Below are 9,238 nucleotides of genomic sequence, written 5' to 3'. Positions count from 1 at the left end.
GGAAAGTGCTCTGATTGAAGGAGGGCATGATGAATGAAGGAAGTAGATTATTTCCCTAGGGGAGAAAAAAAAGCATATCCTATAAAATTAGGGAAGAAAATGTTTTCATTCTCTTCTACACATCATATAATTTAGGATTACTAATGAATCTTGTCCTGTTCTTCAATAACAGTGAATATCCAGTTATTCTTAGATTTGGAGTTGATCTGGGGCGAACTAGAGAAAGAGACAGAGCACTAAATTGTGTGAGGACACCTGGGTTTCAGCAAGACTCCCACATGTTAGATCTAGGCTTCAGTATATTTCCATATCGATATATAAAAGAGGAGCTTAGAATAGATGATGGTAACAATTTTTCAGTTCTAATTTTGTCTTTATAGACAAATAGGATATTTCTGGGTAACCACACAACAACACAAAAGGCAAGTTATCCTGCTTTCCTTCACTTCTAAGTTTCAAAGGCAAAAATCCTTAAGAGGTTCATTGAAATTTATGTCTTCCTGTACCAAATTTGTAAATACTTGTGTACTACAAAGTGCCAGTGTGTACAATGGACATAATTAGAATTTGAACTGGCACTCCAAGAAAATATGTACACGACTCTGGGAAAGAAAATATCTGAGTGTAAGTTAACATGGTGAGTTTCATTTCAACCTCTGAACAAATAGGCAGTGACCTCAACTTGAGTGAGAATAATTGGTTACAGCAGGTGTGACCAAGAAGGTATTTCTCTAGCTATTTTGAAGAAAGAAGAGAAAAATGTTCAAATAGGAAGTCCCTTGAGGACTCACTAAAAAATTTAATGGCTGGAAAACTTTAATTGAAGCAATGCAAAACAAAATAAAATCCAGGAGTATGGAGTGAGCACTTGGAGATCAGTTGGAAGATAAGCTTCACTTGTTCACCTGAACATACATGCAAGAACCTCTGTGACACCCATCCTGATAATAAATTTTATGAATTGTCAAACTGATATCTAAATTAAAGTCTCAGGAATGACAATAATATCTTGTAATAATAAAATCTAAGAGAAAAGAGGTCTGAGGAAATAGCCCTGAGGAATAGCAGTATTTAGGGAAAGGCAGAAGAAGCATCGACCATTGAGACCGCAGAGGCATGGCCACTAACGTAAAAATGGCCCCCTGGAAAATGCAAAGACCTCATCATTTTTTCTCAAACCTGTAATCTAAGAGCCAGGAAAAAATGCCTGGTATAAAGGCATCTAAGAGGATCAGTAGAATAAATGAATGACTTGCATCTAGTCATAGTTATAGGCCTTAGACATTTAATATCAGACATATATTGTGATTTCTGATATATGACCCCCTCAAATTAGATGTTTATGTAACCATATTGACATATATTAAAATAGGAGATGATAAACTAATAGTTTTCTTATTAATTTGGTATTTAGCCCTGATACTAATCCTTGGCTCAAATTTAGACACTATATCAAAAACAAATTTTTCTGGATGAAGTGGTAAGAACCTTTAAAGTATATCTTCTTTACTTTAAACCTTCTTTACTTTAAAGCTAGGGAAGGAGGCTCTCAAGTTAATGCCCTTTTTTTATAACAAATAAATTAAGATACCCCAGTGGGTTATCAAAGTGTCCAAGGTAGCCTTCTCTTTAATAACAATAGTGATAATGTATTAAATCTCTCTTATGTACCAAACAATTAAGTTCATTATATCTCTTTCTCTGAATTCTTCTTTCAACTGCTCTGCACACTTCTCATGTTATGTTAACTCATATAATCAAAGAGAACATAAAACAACTTCTAAATGCAGAGGATTCTGTTAGTAAAGCTGTGAGTGGAAATAGCTTTCTTTTCTTTTTTTAAATTCTATGATTCTTACACTACTCTTGGGTGTTCTTGCACTAAAACTAATGAGGAAATAAAATATTAAATAACTATTCTTGGAAAGATATATTTAAATGTCTTTACCTCCCACAGAGAAGTCTTCGAAGACAGGGCTATAACAAACATCTTTGTAATCAGACTACCAAAAACATATAAATAAACTGCCCCAACTACCAAAATTCACATTCATTACTATCACAACAACATGCTTTGGGTATTATTAGCTCCTTTTTACAGATGAGAAAACTGAGGCTAAGATTAGAAAACCAAGGCTCAGAAGAATCATGTCATTTTCTCACATTTATCCAACATGACAATGGCAGATCTAAGAAGTGAACTCTGTTCTCTCTGACTTTAAACCATATGTTCTGCCACTCTGTATTCAAAAAGAACTTCAACTTTTTTAAAATGTGGAATTAACACATGCTCATAACTTCATGATTATAGTCTATATTTTAAAAATCATTTTGAACAATACATTGATTATTTTTAAATCAACATATAAATATATAATATGGGAATCTGTTGAATAAATACTACTTAATTAACCAATTTCTTCTGAACTGTTGGTTTTATAAACTATCTGAAGATTATACAGTCCCTGGTATATTCAGAAAAGACCTGAATGCACTAAAATACTGACCTTATGCAAAAAAGAAATCTTGAATCGGGAAAGGAAGTTCATTTGATTCTGCCTCCTGCTCTTTGAAAAGTTATCTCAGGCAGCAACAGAGAGTCTTTTAAAAGAGAGGAAGGAGATGCCCAGCTAGCTCAGTCGGTAGAGCATGAGACTTTTAAAGGAGAGAAAGGGTAGGATTAGTATTATTTGAACATGACAAATGTATGGGCAGAAAGGTCCTTCTGTGCTAAGGCTGAGGAGACAGCCCTCGATTGGTCTTGCCCCCTTAAACCATCTCCAAAGAGATTCTCTTTTGCCAGGACAACTCATAGGGAGTTATCAGAGATGCGAGAAGTATCAGATTGGAAAAAAGAGAGCTTTTATAAGGAGCCCACAATCTGCTTGGCTAGAAATATTTACCCAGCAGAAACACAAATTCCTAGGAGAGAACTCTATACAGCTCTGTTCTTCTAACCCTTTGTGCCCCAAATGACAAACTTTGAAGGGCAACTTCTTTTCAGTCTAGCTTCACTCTTCTTTCTCCAAAGGAAAGTCCTAGAGATGAATTACAATTCTAGTTCTCATCCGAGAGCAATTTGACCCCTGAACAGCTGTAAATCAAAGCTTTGCATAAGGCAAAAGTAAGGGAGAAGTGTTCATGAATGTCTCATGAGTTTGCTCACCAGTCATTTGCCATTATAACAGCAATCATAAGACACAGAACCCAGGCAGGAAAGGCATTGCTGAGTAATTGTATTCACTGAAGATAGTGCAATAATCTCTGGGCATTCTGAATATCTAGGTAATTGTTACCAACTTGTGCACAGACACAAAAAAATGATAACTTAAAAAGAAGTGACCCAGCAAACAAGCACATAAAAACATGCTCCACATCATGTGTTATCAGGGAAATGCAAATTAAAACAACAATGAGATACCATTACACATCTATTAGAATGACCCAAGTCCAGAACAGACACCACCAAATGCTGGCTGGAGCAATAAGAACTCTCATTCATTGCTGGTAGGAATGCAAAATGATACAGCCATTTTGTAAGAAAGTTGGTAGTTTAAATTAAACATACTCTTATCACTTGCACTCTTTAGTATATACCCAAAAGAGCTGAAAACTAATGTCTACACAAAAATTACACATGGATGTTTATGGCAGGTTTATTCAAAATTGCCCATACTTAAAGGCAACAAAGACGTCCTTCAGTAGGTGAATGGATAAATAACTATGATACACCCAAACAGTGAAATATTTTCAGTGCTAAAAAAAAAAAATGATCAGCCATGAAAAGACATGAAACCTAATTGTATATTACTAAGTGAATGAAGTCAGTCAGAAAAGGCAAAATACTATATGATTCCAACAACATGACATTCAGGAAAAGGAAAACTATGGAGACAGTAAAAAAAAAAAAAAATCAGTAGTTGCAGGGGCGCAGGGCGTAGGAATTAATAGATGGACTACTACGATGTTTAAGGCAATGAAAACACTCTGGTATTATAATGGTAGATACATATCATTATACATTTGCCCCCATATCCGTATAACACATAAGACCAAGAGTGAACCCAAATGTAAACTATGGACTTTGAGTAATGATGAGGCAGCAATGTAAGTTCATCAATCGTAACAGATGAACCCCTCAGGTGGGGAATGTTGACAATGGGCCCAAAACTCAGCTCTATCACCAAATGTGTGACCTTCAACTAACTATGTACCCATCCCACCTCCGTTTCTTCATCTGTACATATGGAAAATAATCATATCTGATTCATAGATTTATTTTATATAATAAATAAAATGACTCAATATTAATCCATAGAAAAAACATGCTCCACATCATGTGTTATCAGGGAAATGCAAATTAAAACAACAATGAGATACCATTACACATCTATTAGAATGGCCCAAATCCAGAACAGACAACACCAAATGCTGGCTGGAGCAATAAGAACTCTCATTCATTGCTGGTAGGAATGCAAAATGATACAGCCATTTTGTAAGAAAGTTGGTAGTTTAAATTAAACATACTCTTATCACTTGCACTCTTTAGTATATACCCAAAAGAGCTGAAAACTAATGTCTACACAAAAATTACACATGGATGTTTATGGCAGGTTTATTCAAAATTGCCCAAACTTAAAGGCAGCAAAGATGTCCTTCAGTAGGTGAATGAATAAATAACTATAATACACCCAACAGTGAAATATTTTCAGTGCTAAAAAAAAAAAAGTGATCAGCCATGAAAAGACATGAAACCTAAATGTATATTACTAAGTGAACGAAGTCAGTCAGAAAAGGCAAAATACCATATGATTCCAACAACATGACATTCAGGAAAAGGAAAACTATGGAGACAGTAAAAAAAAAAAATCAGTAGTTGCAGGGGCTGCAGGGCGTAGGACTTAATAGATGGAGTACTACGATGTTTAAGGAAATGAAAACACTCTGGTATTATAATGGTAGATACATATCATTACACATTTGCCCCCATGTCAATATAACAGATAAGACCAAGAGTGAACCCAAATGTGGACTTTGAGTAATGATGAGGCATCAATGTAAGTTCATCAATTGTAACAAATGAACCCCTCTGGTGGGGAATGTTGACAATGGGCCCAAAACTCAGCTCTATCACCAAATGTGTAACCTTCAACTAACTATGTACCCATCCCACCTCCATTTCTTCATTTGTACATATGGAAAATAATCATATTTGATTCATAGATTTATTTTATATAATAAATAAAATGACTCAATATTAATTCATAGAAAAGTCTTAGCATGATACACTTTGCACTCACTCATAATGTGATTAAGCATTATTATTATTATTATCTGCCACTACTGTTATTGTTTTTCATTAGTATAGCAGTTTTAATAAATTATCACTTCATGCCAGATACTATGCTCCAGACGTGAGATTAAAAGGTATAGTCTCTACCATCAAGGAGTTCAAACTTCTGATAGATAAGATGATCATTACAATAAGACAAATCTGACCAATACATCATCTTGCTTTGGCTTTCCAGTTCCCCGAGAAATTTATTTTTCTACTTTCTCTGCTTCAACCATACTCAACTCACCTTCAGTTCCTTGGACATGGCATGCTTTTGCTCACCTCTGAAGCTTGTCTCATTTTGTTCTCCAAGGCATTAAGTTATTTACTGATCCTAAATTTTGTCTCAAGTGTAATTCAAAAGAGATTTTGTTTTTTACTGACATAAAATTTACATTTGTGATACAATTAAAAGAGTTTTTCCTGCATTTTCTGATTTCAAAATTGAAGATAAATTTATAGAAGCTGAATGTTGAGGAGTTTTTTAAATTTTTGCTCTGTTTTTGTTTTGTTTTGTTTTTGTGTTTGTTCTTTAGTTGCCCTTCTTTGTGGTTCCCTAATGTCATATTCAATCTGCCTGTGAGATAAAAGACCACACCTGCTTACTGTGCCTAAAACATTTTCTTAAATGTCTATCATCATATGATTCCAACAACATGACATTCAGGAAAAGGAAAACTATGGAGACAGTAAAAAAAAAAAATCAGTAGTTGCAGGGGCTGCAGGGCGTAGGACTTAATAGATGGAGTACTACGATGTTTAAGGAAATGAAAATCTCATCATCCTACTTTCCATTGTCATGCCCTCATCGCAAGCTCTCCTGGGAAACTCTTTCTTATTTCCTCAGATCTCATTTCAGCAATTATATTTGGCTAGCCTACCTTGACCACAACACTCTGGTATTATAATGGTAGATACATATCATTACACATTTGCCCCCATGTCAATATAACAGATAAGACCAAGAGTGAACCCAAATGTGGACTTTGAGTAATGATGAGGCATCAATGTAAGTTCATCAATTGTAACAAATGAACCCCTCTGGTGGGGAATGTTGACAATGGGCCCAAAACTCAGCTCTATCACCAAATGTGTAACCTTCAACTAACTATGTACCCATCCCACCTCCATTTCTTCATTTGTACATATGGAAAATAATCATATTTGATTCATAGATTTATTTTATATAATAAATAAAATGACTCAATATTAATTCATAGAAAAGTCTTAGCATGATACACTTTGCACTCACTCATAATGTGATTAAGCATTATTATTATTATTATCTGCCACTACTGTTATTGTTTTTCATTAGTATAGCAGTTTTAATAAATTATCACTTCGTGGCAGATACTATGCTCCAGACATGAGATTAAAAGGTATAGTCTCTATCCTCAAGGAGTTCACACTTCTGATAGATAAGATGACCATTACAATAAGACAAATCTGACCAATACACCATCTTGCTTTAGCTTTCCAGTTCCCCGAGAAACCTGGCCTTGCAGCACCTCTGGCTCTATCTATTTTTCCACTCTTTCTGCTTCAATCATACTGAACTCACCTCCAGGTCCTTGGACATGGCATGCTTTTGCTCACCTCTGAGGCTTGTCTCATTTTGTTCTCCAAGGCATTAAGTTATTTACTGAACCTAAATTTTGTCTCAAGTGTAATTCAAAAGAGATTTTTGTTTTTTACTGACATAAAATTTACATTTGTGATACAATTAAAAGAGTTTTTCCTGCATTTTCTGATTTCAAAATTGAAGATAAATTTATAGAAGCTGAATGTTGAGGAGTTTTTTAAATTTTTGCTCTGTTTTTGTTTTGTTTTGTTTTTGTGTTTGTTCTTTAGTTGCCCTTCTTTGTGGTTCCCTAATGTCATATTCAATCTGCCTGTGAGATAAAAGACCACACCTGCTTACTGTGCCTAAAACATTTTCTTAAATGTCTATCATCTCATCATCCTACTTTCCATTGTCATGCCCTCATCGCAAGCTCTCCTGGGAAACTCTTTCTTATTTCCTCAGATCTCATTTCAGCAATTATATTTGGCTAGCCTACCTTGACCACACAAGTGTAGGTTGTCCCAGCACCTATGTGATCTACATCAGTGCTTCTCAAACATGAATGTCACATGAGTTCCTTAGGTATCTAGCAAAACATGCACAGTATGATTCAGTGCTTCCAGGTGATGCCAGTACTATTGGTCCTTCAACTGCAAAGATCTCTATTAATTCCTATATTAAAATAACTATAATGCAGTATTATAATTTCCCATGTATTTAACTATGTCCTCCACTAGACTCCATAATATCTGAGGCAATGTCTATTGTACTCTGTTAAATCCTCAGATCTTTTTTAATAACAATTCTATAGTATGTATACAATATTTTTGTAATGATCAATTAATGAATGAATAATGTTGGCGGAAGTATGGTAGGAGCGGAAAGGAATAGGATAAATAGGAATAATAGCCAGAAGCAGTTCATAGAGAGATGTAAGAATGAGCTGCATTTTTTTGTCCACTAAAATTGAGTGGTCAATTTTGGCCAAATCAACAGGGTAGGAGAATTGCTAATAATTTGACATTGCTGGATCCTGAAGAGGAAAATGAGACTTTCACCAGACAGTGGAGGGTAAGTAGGATTGTAGGACCCTGATATTTTTTGTAAATAGTGGCCTAAACAGAACAGTCATTGATGTGGCAACCAGTTTTTGTTGTTATTATTATTGTTTGGTTACTTTTAAGTTTATTTTTACAGTATGGATACATTAACCATAGATCACATGATTTGTCTCTGGTCTCAGACCTTTTGTTTCTTTCATAACTTGCACTGTTTACTGCCTTGTTAAGACTCTCAGCCCTGAATTCTACTTTCCCATTTTCTGATTCAGTATGACCATGCATGAATTTTAAAGGTTATGTGATGGCCTATGACTGGATATAAAAATTTTATTTCAGTGTTTTCAAGAATGTTTGTTACCTACAGTTTTGACTACTGCAAATAATGCTGCAAAAAATATTTCTTTATATAACACATGACCTGAATCTCTGATATTTTCCTTGGATAAATTGCTAGAAATAGCATATTATGGGCATTTTGAGGCAATAAAATACTGAAAAAGCCACTTCCAGAAAGTTTATACAAATATCATAAAACGACACTTAGTCCACAATGACACAGCAATACAACACAATTGTAAGTTTTAAAAACATATTTGCAAAGGGGATTCTCTGCACTACCTTTCCTGTCTCAAAAGCACTTTCCAGGAAATCACTCACCTTGCTTTTGGATTTTTAAGAGAGTATTGTGAGGAGTGACAACAGAAGCACAATGGAGTGAGAGATGTCCCAGGATCTATCCCCTTGAAATAACAATAACCCAAACATCTAAAACTCAACAAATAACACCCAACCTGCACACAAGGAGGAGGGGGAGGGCAGAAATTGCGGCTGGTTCCCCAAACAGCCCTGCCTGAGGAATCTGTGAGCTCTAAGCAGTGGAGCCCAAGGATCAGGGTAGAAAATGGAGCGGCAGCTAACTGTGTAGGGGCAACCACTAGATCTTAGTAGTCACAGTTGGGAATGCAAGGCTGAGACACAGAAGACTAGCCGCAACCTCCACCCACCAACTTAGAATGTGCCTTCCCTCCACCCCTTATCCTCCAAGACCAAACAACGCTGAGCCCTAGGGGAATTTGAGCAAATGCTACCGAAACTATTGCTAATACTAAGAAGGACTAAGACCAAGGGTAGTGATCATGATTGAATTTTTATAAGAAAAAAAAAAGCCATTATTAAGTCTCAAAGTGGGGAAAAATCGATGAAAAAAACAATTATTTTTGCAATTGCAACAAAAAGAAGGAAATACCTAGGAATAAGCCTAACGAAACATGTGAAGGA

This window comes from Pteropus alecto, unplaced genomic scaffold (genome assembly GCF_000325575.1).
Source record: "Pteropus alecto unplaced genomic scaffold, ASM32557v1 scaffold540, whole genome shotgun sequence".
NCBI classification, from domain to species: domain Eukaryota; kingdom Metazoa; phylum Chordata; class Mammalia; order Chiroptera; family Pteropodidae; genus Pteropus; species Pteropus alecto.
This window is presented reverse-complemented; position numbering follows the sequence as displayed.